The sequence below is a fragment of the Pan paniscus genome, chromosome 1 (assembly GCF_029289425.2).
Source record: "Pan paniscus chromosome 1, NHGRI_mPanPan1-v2.0_pri, whole genome shotgun sequence".
NCBI classification, from domain to species: domain Eukaryota; kingdom Metazoa; phylum Chordata; class Mammalia; order Primates; family Hominidae; genus Pan; species Pan paniscus.
The window spans coordinates 183077521-183089904 of NC_073249.2; the positions used below are offsets into that span (position 1 = coordinate 183077521).

General features: G+C 43.3%; 1 protein-coding gene across 12 annotated transcripts in view; it reads right to left on the reverse strand.

Moving 5' to 3' along the window:
* Positions 1 to 12384, reverse strand: part of ST3GAL3 (ST3 beta-galactoside alpha-2,3-sialyltransferase 3) — a 225948-nt gene that overhangs the window by 199008 nt on the left and 14556 nt on the right. The window lies entirely within an intron of this gene.

The following is a 12384-nucleotide window of genomic DNA, read 5'->3' on the forward strand; positions in this document are numbered from 1 at the left end:
TGAAATATGTCAGTTTTCCTGAAATGTGAGTTTTCTATAAATTCAGTTTCATTCCAGTCAAAATCCATGAATTTTTTGAACTTGGATCTAAAGATAATCTGAAGAGTTCATGCCCAAGAAGGGCCAAGAAATTTCTTAAAATGAAAAATAATGGGATGAGAATCTGCCTTGCCAGATATCGAACCAACTCAAAGCTATAATTACTAAGGTAGATAGGTACTGGCAGAGGAAAAAACAGGTCATTGGAAGAGAACAGAGTCTAGAAATATGTTATCTCAAATAGAGAAAGAGATACATATACACACACATACGAATGAATTTACTTTATACATATAAATGTACTCAATTTACTCTACGCTAAGCATGTACATATAAAAATGGGAGAAAGGCCTGACAGGCTATACAGCTGTTAGCATGCTTACCTGTAGGGAATAGGATGGGATGATGAGAAGCAGGTGAGACTCGGAGGACTTTTACTTTTTCCTTTGTACACTTCTGAATTAAATTTATTTGTCATAGGGCCTAGCATGGCAGCTCAGACCTGAGAGGCCGAAGCAGGAGGACTGCATGAGCCCAGGAGTTCGAGACCAGCCTGGGCAAGATGATGAGATGAGACCCCCATCTCTACAAAAAATTTTAAGATTAGCTGGACATGGTGGCATGTGCCTATAGTCCCAGCTACTTGGGAGGCTGAGGCGGGAAGATTGCTTGAGCCCGCCTCAAGATTGCTTGAGGAGTTCGAGGCTGCAGTGAGCTATGATCATGCTACTGCACATCAGCCTGGGCAACAGAGAGATGCTGTCTCTTAAAAAAAAAAAAAAAGTATTTTTTATGAAGTCACAAGTACTGCCTCCATTAATTTTTTACTATTAAAAAAATCAAACAACACATTGTAGAAATGTAAACTGGTAGACTCCTTTGGGAACAATTTAGAAGTATCTATTGAAATTTATAATATTCATATACCTTAACCCAGTCTATTCCTATGACTTTTTTCTCAAACAATACTCCAACAAATATTAAAAAGGACATGTACATGAATGTTCATTAGCAACTCTGAGTATAACAGCAAGATACTAGAAACAGTTTAAATGCCCAATAATAGGGACCCAATAATTAAATTATGGTAAGTCTCCCTGGTCACATCCATTGAGGTCTTAGCAGGAAAGAGATGGCATATGCAGAGGAGTAAACTAAAGGAAGTTTAATGACAGGATTTTTTATAGCTGTTGTGAGCAGCATTTAAAGGAACCAACAAGGAATGGTGAAGCAGCCAGGGACTAGCAACGGCAGGAAGCTATTTCTACCCTTCAACCTGAAAGGGCAAAAGAAGAGAAGGGTGTCACTGGAGCCCAGCAAGAGCTGGCTGGAGAAGAGAAGCCACCCTACAAGAGCAGTGATCACGGATAACGAGCACAGCTGCTACTAGAACCATGGCAAGGGACAGTGGGGGATAAAACATAGTCTGACTCCTCCCAACATTGGCCCTCAGATCTCCTGGCAGTGTCTTTTATCAGCTGATCCCAGCTGGAAGCCAGAAGGCAAGGAAGCCCAGATGATGCAGGTAACAGAGACCAGCTGCCAGTACACAGAAGAAACGAAGGTGAATAAAGTATCTGCCAGGGCAGGAGAATAACAGTGCAGAATATAATGTACCAGCCGGAAAGAATGAGGCATATCTGCATGTACTAACAGGGAAGTGTGTCTAGAACATACTGCTAAGTGAAAAAAAATCTAGCTGTAGAATAGTATGTACACATATGGCCCCATACTGGCAACAACAAACGAAGATGACAATAATATTTAAAAATTAAGATTAAGGGCCGGGTGCCATGACTCATACCTGTAATCCCAGCACTTTGGGAGGCTGAGGCTGGTTGATCACTTGAGCCCAGGAATTCTAAACCAACCTGGGCAACACAGGAGGACCCTGTCTCTACAAAAAATTTTTTTTAAAAATTAGTCAGGGCCGGGCATGGTGGCTCATGCCTGTAATCACAGTACTTTGGGAGGCCGAGGTGGGTGGATCACGAGGTCAGAAGATCAAGACCATCCCGGCTAACACTGTGAAATCCCGTCTCTACTAAAAATACAAAAAATTCGGCCGGGCGCAGTGGCTCACGCCTACAATCCCAGCACTTTGGGAGGCCGAGGTGGGCGGATGCCGAGGTGGGCGGATCACGAGGTCAGGAGATCGAGACCATCCTGGCTAACACAGTGAAACCCCGCCTCTACTAAAAAAAAAAAAAAAATTAAAATTAGCCGGGCATGGTGGCGGGCGCCTGTAGTCCCAGCTACTTGGGAGGCTGAGGCAGGAGAATGGCGTGAACCCGGGAGGTGGAGCTTGCAGTGAGCCTAGATCGCGCCACTGCACTCCAGCCTGGGTGACAGAGCAAGACTCCATCTCAAAAAAAAAAAAAAAAAAAAATTAGCTGGGTGCGGTGGCACGCACCTGTAGTCCCAGCTACTTGGGACGCTGAGGCAGGGGAATCGCTTGAACCCAGCAGGCGGAGGTTGCAGTGAGCCGAAATCGTGCCACTGCACTCCAAGCCTGGGCGACAGAGCAAGACTCTATCTCAATAATAAAAATAAAAAAATATTATTCAGGCATGGTGGTATGTGCCTGTACTGGTGGTATAGCCCCAACCAATTGGGAGGCTAAGGTAGGATTTGTTGAGCCCAGGAGGTTGAGGTTGCAGTAAGCCGAGGTTGCACCACTGTACTCCAGCCTGGATGACAGAGTGAGATGCCATCTCAAAGAAAAAAAAAATAAGACTAAGTATCTAGTACATACATAAAAGAATATGCACCAAACTATTGATAATAATTATCTCTGAAAAGTGGGTTCAGATGGAATACTTTGACAAGGTATTTATTTATCCATGTATTTATTTTTAATGTTTATATTTGTAAAAGTAAATACATAAAGTTTTAAGTGAAATAGAAATCAGAGACTTGATGGCTAGGCATGGTGGTTCATGCCTGTAATCCTAGCACTTTGAGAGGCCAGGAATTTGAGACCAGCCTGTGCAACATAGTAAGATCCTGTCTCCAGAAAAAATTTAAAAATCAGCCAGGCATGGTGGCATGGGCCTGTAGTCCTAGCTATTTGAGAGGCTGAGGTAGGAGGATTGCTTGAGCCCATTAAGTTTGAGGTTACAGTAAGCCATTATCACATCACTACACCCCCGCCTGGGCAACAGAGCAAGACTCTGTCTAAAAAAAAAGAAAAGAAAAGAAAGAAAAAAAGAAAAGAAAAAGAAATCAGAAACTTGTACTTCTAACTACACAAGGAACTATATATCTTGTCCAAACTTCCCACTGAGAACAACTAAAAATTTAAGTTGTAAGTAGTCTGCGCACAAAAGGCAAGTGGCTCTTAGAAAGAATTTTCTTTTCTTTTAGAAGGGGGCAGAAGTGGCCGGCACCACCCCTCTCCTTCTTTCTGTGCCAAATGCAAGAGATGTGATGCTGAATTGTCACAACCATACAGTGACCACAGCCCAAGGCTCTGGCAGACACACAACAGTCAGTGAGTCAACAGATGTAGCCATTCTTTTCAACAAATATGGCAGTGAGAAGGCTGAAGTAATCACCTGTTTTATTTCAGTCTTTTCCATTAGGGAAAACAATCTTCAAATGACAAGAGTAGAACAAATCCCAAGGAAGAAAGTGATTTCCGAAAGTAGACAACATACAAAAGAGCAAAAAAGAGCTTAAAGGAAGCCAAAGCCTCCAAGACAAGGAGAATAATATCCTGAGATCCTGTGAGAGATGTAATTTCAAACTCGCCGTTAGGACAAAAGTCTGACACATTCTAGAAGTGAGGCTGTGGGGTAAAAACAGGCTCTTTCATACATTACTGGTGGTGGAAGGGATTTGAAAATATCTAACAAAATTACACATGCTTTTAACCCTTTAACCCAATAGTCTCACGTCTAAGAAACTATCCCAAAGATACACTGACAAAAATACAAAAAGTCTTATGTGAATGGCCACTTATTGTAGCACTATTTGTAATGTAACAGAATAAGATTCAATGTACTCCAAATGTCCTTCAACAGGGGTTGAATCAACTATGGTACATACACAAAATAGGTACTATGCATCCATAAACGAAATGAAGTCCCTCTATCCCTTCCTTTCTAAATAATCTAAAAACCAGTAGGCTTTAGGGAGAGTCACACATGCCTGGGGTGAAAGGGGAGAGAGGGACATTAGTCCATGTGAGGGGTCTAGGTTGTGGCAACAGGTGATTTGGGATTGACCAGATAAGTAAATGTATTGAAGCTAATGGGAACAAGATTTCCCAATGGTGGAGAAGAAAGTTACAAATATGGAAAGGGAAAACTGGAATTAATCTTTTGACCTGTATTGAAATTGGAGGTATTCAGTGGGGAAAAAAATGGTTTTTAATATATAACCAGACGTGGTGGCTCACACCTGTAATCCCAGTACTTTGGGAGGCCAAGGCATAAGGATCACTTGAGCCCAAGAGTTTGAGACCAGCCTGGGCAATATAGTCTCTATAAAAAATTGTCTCGATAGCTGGGCGTGGTAGTGGACACCTGTAATCCCAGCTACGTGGGAGGCTGAGGCAGGAGAATCACTTGAACTGGGGAGGCAGAGGTTGCAGTGAGCCCAGATCATGGCACTGCACTCCAGCCTGGGTGACAGAGTGAGAATCTGTCTCAAAAAAAAAAAAAAAAGAAAAAGAATTGTCTCTACAAAAAATTTAAAAATTAGCTAGGCCTGGTGGCACGTGCCTGTAGTCCCAGTTACTCAGGAGTCTGCGGTGGGAGGAGCACTTGAGCCTAGGCAGTGAAGGCTGCAGTGAGCTGAAAACATGCAACTGCACTCCAGCCTGGGCGACAAAGAGACTCTGTCTCAAAACGAACAATAATACAGAAATATATATGTGTGTGTGTGTATACGTACAGATGTGTGTATACATATGTGTATATATGTGTGTGTATATATACAAAGACATAAAAATAAATATAGTGAGGATAGTGTGTGTACATTTGTGTGTATACACACATATAATTTTTTTTTAAACAGTTTCTGTCGTTCAGACCAGAGTGCAGTGGCGTGATCATACCTCACTGCAACCTCGACCTCCTGGGCTCAAGTGATCCTCCCATCTCAGCTTCCCAAGTAGGTAGGACCATAGGCACGTGTCACCATGCCCAGCTACTAAAATTTTTTTAACTTTTTGTGGCGACAGGGTCTTGCTATGTGGCCCAGGTTGGTCTCAAACTCCTAGACTCAAATGATCCTCCTGCCTTGGCCTCCCAAAGTTCTGGGATTACAGGCGTGCACCACTGTGCCCACCCCCCCAACATATATTCTTTAGCTCTGCCCACAGAAAGACCCTGGCAGTGGTCATATCCCAACAGCATGAAGCATATCTAGTACCTAGATTTTGGTGGTGTTTTTGTTTTTTATTTTGTTTTCTGAGAAGGAGTTTCGCTCTTGTTGCCCAGGCTGGAGTGCAATGGTGCGATTTCAGCTCACGGTAACCTCCGTAGATCTTGGTTTTGAAATACTATTCTCCACTAACAAGAAGCAGGGTGCAGCCATAAAAAAAGAATGAATTCAGGTCTTTGCAGCAACATGGTTGCTGCTGGAGGCCATCATCCTAAGCAAATTAACACAGGAACAGAAAACCAAATACCACATGTTCTTACTTGTAAGTGGCAGCTAAACACTGGGTACTTACGGACACACAGATGGCAATAACAGACACTGGAGACTACTAGCTGGGGATGAGGGGTGAAGGCGCAAGGGTTGAAAAATGAACTGTTGGGTACTATGCTGAGTACATGGGTGACAGGATCAATCATACTCCAAATCTCGACATCACACAATACCCATGTAACAAACCTGAACATGTACTCACTGAATTGAAAATAAAAGTTGAAATTATTTTTTTAAAAAAGGTTTAGGACACAGATAGAAAAAGGCACTTAATATTCAAGAGGAGTCATGGGTCTTCGGGGAGAAAAAAAAATTTTTTGAGACACCTAAAACCCAGAACAATGTGAAGTTTGGGGAAGGGATGAGGCTAAAGACAGCATAAATGATTTTTCAAAGTTATGTTTGAAGCAAGAAGAAAAGATGAGGAATAGGTTTAGTTTCATCTCTGATACAGCATTTCTTGTTAAAACTGATGGCTTTCTCTGCAGGCACCTGCCTTCTGAATGCTGGTCCCACTCAGCCATCCACTTTCACTTTTTACCAAGTTAATTTCTACTGATTCTTCAGATCAGTTAATTACTGGTATGCTGCCCATCCCCAGTCAAGGATCTTTTATTACCCTACCATAGAATCACATTTCTTTCCTTAGTGCACTTCTCTCACTTGAGAAATGCCCCCATTAATGTTATTACTTGATTAATATCGACCTCCCTTTTCTCCTTCCAGGGCTGAAATTGTGTCTGGTTTTGCTCATCATCTTATAGCACATAGCAGGAGTGTAATAAACAATTGCTTAAAAAAAAAAAAGGAAGCAGGTCTCCTTGGAAGAATGGCTGACTCCAAGGCTGGGGCAGAGAAGGCGTAAGATAAGTCTGGGCCACCTTGTTGTGCCTGAAAATGGGAAAATGCTCAGAGTGAGGACAGGTCAAAAGGAAAAAGGAATCAGCCTGAGGAGCTCCCACTGGTCAGATCTGGAGCAATTCAGCATCAAGATAAAGACTGATAATAACAGATTATAATCCATTAAATAAGAATCTAATAACGGGGGAGAAAGCTCTCAGAGTGAAATGACAGCTGATGAAAATAGAAGGAATAATGTAATTAGAAAATCACCATTTAGGAACCATTATAGTAATAATTCACCCAAGAAACATCAATGGATGCTAAAATTAATGCATACAAGTTTTACAAGAAATGGGATACAGGGCCAGACACAATGGCTCACGCCTGTAATCCCAGCACTTTGGGAGGCCGAGGCAGGCGGATCATTTGAGGTCAGGAGTTCGAGACCAGCCTGGCCAACATGGGGAAACCCCATATTACTAAAAATACAAAAATTAGCCAGGCATGGTGGCACCCACCTGTAATCTCAGCTACTTGTGTGGCTGAGGCAGAAGAATTGCTTGAACTTGGGAGGCGGAGGTTGCAGTGAGCCAAGATCGTGCCACTGCACTCCAGCCTGAACAAGAGAACAAGACTCTATCTCAAGAAAAGAAAAAGAAATGGGATATAGGCCAGGCACAGTAGCCCATGCCTGTAATACTAGCACTTTGGGAGGCCAAGGTAGGAGGATCACATGAGGCCAAGAGTTCAAGACCAGCCTGGGCAACACAGCAAAATTCCACCTCTAGAAAAAATTTTAAGATTAGCTGGGCATAGTGGCATGTGCCTGTAGTCCCAGCTACTTGGGAGGCTGAGGAGGGAGGATTACTTGAGCCCAGGAGTTAGAGGCTGCAATGAGCTAAGATCATGCCACCGCACTCCAGCCTGAGTGACAGAGCAAGACCCTGTCTCTTATAAATAAATAAATAAATAATAAGATATAAAATAGTTTTAAACTATTTCCTCACTAATTATTAACAGAGGGGAACAGAGTGACTTTGAAGTTGAGAAATCTGACAGACATCACAATAAGCTAGCTGAAGGGGACATATGGGAGTTCTTTGTAATATTTCTACAACTCTTTTGTAAATAAGAAGTTATTTCAAAATGAAAAGTTAAAAAGGGAAAAGAATTTTAAACTAAATGTTCAAATAAACATCTAAATGAGAGTTTATGCAGCCACTTTAAATGGCTGCATAAACTTAAAAAAATTTTTTAATGGTATAGAGAAATGCTTTTGGTATCGTCGTACTAAATGAGAAAAATAAAACGTGAGGCTGGGTGCGATGGCTCACGCCTGTAATCCCAGCACTTTGGGAAGCTAAGGCAGGCACATCACTTGACCCTAAGAGTTCGAGATTAGCCTGGGCAACATAGTGAAACCGTCTCTACAAAAAATACAAAAATTAGCTAGGCATGGTGGTGCGTGCCTGTAGTCCCAGCAACTCAGGAGGCTGAGGTGGGAGGATCACTTAAGACTGGGAAGTGGAGGCTGCGGTGAACTGAGACCATGCCAGTACACTCCAGCCTGGGTGACAGAGTGAGACACTGTCTCAAAAAAATTAATTAATTAATTAAATTTAATAAGAGTATCAGGCACTCAACCATGAGAGACAGAAAAAGATAAATAAAAAATAAAAATGCTAGAAGTAGATTTAAGACAGAGAATTCTGGCTGTGGGACTGCACTTGGCCTCCCTGTATGGTCAGAAAAAAGCATGCAGGCCAGGCGCAGCGGCTCATGCTGTAATCCCAGCACTTTGAGACGCCGAGGTGGGTGGATCACCTGAGGTCAGTTCAAGACCAGTCTGACCAACATGGTAAAACCCCGTCTCCACTAAAAATACAAAATTAGCTGGGCGTGGTGGTGCATGCCTATAATCCCAGCTACTTGGGAGGCTGAGGCAGGAGAATAGCTTGAACCTGGGAGGCAGAGGTTGGAGTAAGCCGATTGCACCACTGCACTACAGCCTGAGCAACAAGAGTGAAACTCCATCTCAAAAAAAAGAAAGAAAAGAAAAAAGCATGCAGGTAAAGAGTTGCAGATGCTCCCTCTAGAATGCAGATGGAGCACAGCGATTTGGACTCATCCTCTCCACATACATGCATCTTATCCCAGAGAGGGAAGTGGCTCTCTTCTGTCCAAAGCTAATAGGACAAACACTATGTGCTAGGGATTACACATGGCAGCGAGGACACCGAAACACAGAGACTCAGGCCCCACCTTAGAGGACTTCTGACTTCTCTCTTCTCATTAATTCTTCAACTCTGTGATCTGATCTGGCTTCTAATCCCACCTGTCACTGTGGTAAATGAGTTTACCACTGACCTCGTAAGTGCCACATCCACTGGATACTTTACAGTCCTCCCGCAATTTGACCTTTATACAGCCCCTAAAACTGTGAGAGGTGGTAAGAGCCTTTCTCTGCCTTCTTTGCCACTCATCTTTTAGGACTGTGTTCAAGTGTTAGCTCCTTCAGCAAGTTTTCCTTAATCACAGCCCTACACCATGACTGTGCTCCATAACATCCCATGCTCACCTCCATCATAGCATTTAGAAAACATCTTGTCTCTTTTTCTGCCTCTGCAGATAATTAGCATACGATTTGAAAAAAGAACCTATAACTTAGGTCTGTTAAATCACTAGCATTTATCAGCATAGTGCCTCAAATATAGTAACACTCGAGAAGAGTTTGTTTAAAAATAAAATAGCCTGTAATCCCAGCATTTTGGGAGGCTAAGGAAGGCAGATGGCATGAGCTCAGGAGTTTGAGACCAGCCTGGGCAACATGGCGAAACCCCATCTCTACAAAAAAAAAAAAAAAAAAAAAAATGAAAATAGCCAGGTGTGGTGGTGAGGGCCTGTAGTCCCAGCTACTCATGGGGCTGAAGCAGGAGGATCACTTGAGCATGGGAGGCAGACGTTGCAGTTAGCTGAGATTGCACCACTGCAATCCAGACTGGGAAACAAAGTGAGACCCTATCTCAAAAAATAAATAAATAAATAAATAAAATATATTTCCAATTATATTCCCCAACTCTAGACACAATATAATTTGTACACATTCCAAAAAGTAATACATTCTAAAGGTATAATTTGAATGCATATATATATATATGCATACATATATTACATATACACACAACAATTTTAAATATAGAGAGCAGCTCAGGGTGCTATCTTAGGCTTTCTTACATTCTCATTCTGCAGATATCCCCAAAGCAATGTCATCCTCTTCTGTGACTTCGTTTACCACCATTATGCTGACTCTTAGTCCATTTGCTTTGCTATAAATAAATACCTGAGGCTGGACACAGTGGCTCACGCCTGTAATCCCAGCACTTTGGGAGGCCGAGGCGGGCAGATCACCTGAGGTCAGGAGTTCGAGACTAGCCTGGCCAATATGGTGAAACCTCATCTCTACTAAAAATACGAAAATTAGCCAGGCATGGTGATGTGTGCCTGTAAACCCAAATACTTGGGAAGCTGAGACAGGAGAATCACTTGAACCCAGGAGGCAGAGGTTGCAGTGAGCTGAGATCATGCCACTGCACTCCATCCTGGGCAACAGAGTGAGACTCTGTCTAAAGAAAAGAAAAAAGAAATACTTGAGACTGGTATAAAAAAAGAAAAAAGAAATACCTGAGACTGGGTAATTTCTAAAGAAAAGAGTTTATTTGGCTTACAGTTCTGTAGGCTGTATAAGAAGCAAGGCACCAGCATCCACTTCTGATGAGAGCTTCAGGGTGCTTCCACTCATGGCAGAAGCGGAAAGGGAGCAGATATCACATGCCAAGAGAGGAGGGAAGGCCAGGCGTGGTGGCTCACGCCTGTAATTCCAGCACTTTGGGAGGCCGAGGCAGGTGGATCACCTGAGGTCAGGAGTTTGAGACCAGTCTGGCCAACATGGTGAAATCCCGTCTCTACTAAAAATACAAAACTTAGCTGGGTGTGGTGGTGCGTGCCTGTAATCCCAGCTACTCAGGAGGCTGAGGCAGAAGAATCACTTGAATCTGGGAGGCTGAGGTTACAGTGAGCCCAGTTCATGCCACTGCACTCCAGCCTGGGCAATAGAACGAGACTCCATCTCACAAAAAAAAAAGGAGGGAAGAGAGAGAGGGGAGGGTTGCTACCCTCTTAAATAACCAGCTCTGAGGGAGAAGTCACTCATTATGCAGGGACTGCACCAAGCAGTTCATGAGGGATCCGTCCCCATGACCCAAAGACCTCCCACTAGGCTCCACCTCCAACACTGGGGATCAAATTTCAACATTAAATTTGGAGAGAACAAATATCCAAACTATGTCACTATCCTAAATTTTACATATTCAGCCTAGATATCCCTTCTGAGTTCCAAGTCCAAGTATGTAACTTCTTGCTATACCTCATCATCTAGATGTTTCACCCCGAGGAATTACTCTTCCTCCAGCATTTACTATCTCAATCAAAGTCAACCCTTTCACAGATGCTTCTGTAAGAAACCTGGAAATTAGCCTTGACACTAGACTCCTCCTCACTCTCATCCTGCACACATAATCAATCAAGTCCTACAAATTTTATCCCTAAATACTTCCTGAAGCCACACATCCCTCCCTCTTCACTGCCACCATCCTAATTCAAGTCACCATAACCTTTTGCATGGACTACTACAATAGCCTAGTAAGCCTCCTACATCCATTCTTGCCCCTGCCCAATTCATTCTCCACACAGCAGCCAATGTGATAGGATTATTTCACTCCCAGGCTTAAACTTCATACATTTCCCATTTTCTTTAGGGTAAAGTCTCAGACTCCTTAAACAAAGCCTAGACATCTGGCCCCTTCCCACCTCTCCTCCACATCTCTTGCCACCTCATCTTTTTATGAGCCTGCAACATGGAGCTTCTCTCAGTGTTTTCAACTTATCATGCCTTTCCAATGTCAGGCTGAAGCCCTTCTGACCCACCGCTTTATTTACCTCCCAATGTCAGGCTGAAGCCCTCCTGACCCCACCACTTCATCTAGCCAACTCTTACTTATCTTTTACGTCTCAGCTAAAACCTTAATTCTGTAGGGAAGGATTACCTGTCTCCAGGCTTTAGGTTAGGTTTCCCTGTCATATAGTCCTACCACACCTATATATCCCTATCCCATTACATTGTGCACTTATAATTTTCTAAGTATTTACAATAATTTAATATTTATATTCTGGCTGATCCAGGCAGGGAACATGTCTATTTTGTTCACCATTTTATCCCTGGTAGGTGCTCAAAAACTGTCTGTTGACTAACTGATTATTCAATCAGTTACAGTGTGCTTGAAAAAAAATACATGAGGGGGCCGGGTATGTGGCTCACGCCTGTAAGCCCAGCACTTTGGGAGGCCAAGGCAGGCAGATCACCTTAGGTCAGGAGTTCAAGACCAGCCTGACCAACATGGTGAAACCCTGTTTCTACTAAAAGTACAAAATCAGTCAGGCGCAGTGGCACATGCCTGTAATCTCAGCTACTCAGGAGGCTGAGGCAGGAGAATCGCTTGAACCCAGGAGGCGGAGGTGGCAGTGAGCCGAGGTCACACCATCGCACTCCAGCCTGGACAAGAGCGAAACTCCGTCTCAAAACAAAACAAAAAAAGAGCCAGGCACAGTGGCTCATGCCTGTAATCCCAGCACTTTGGGAGGCTGAGGTGGGCGGATCACCTGAGGTCGGGAGTTCGAGACCAGCCTGACCAACACAGAGAAACCCCGTCTCTACTAAAACTACAAAATTAGCTGGGGGGGGTGGCACACGCCTATAATCCCAGCTACTTGGGAGGCTGAGGCAGG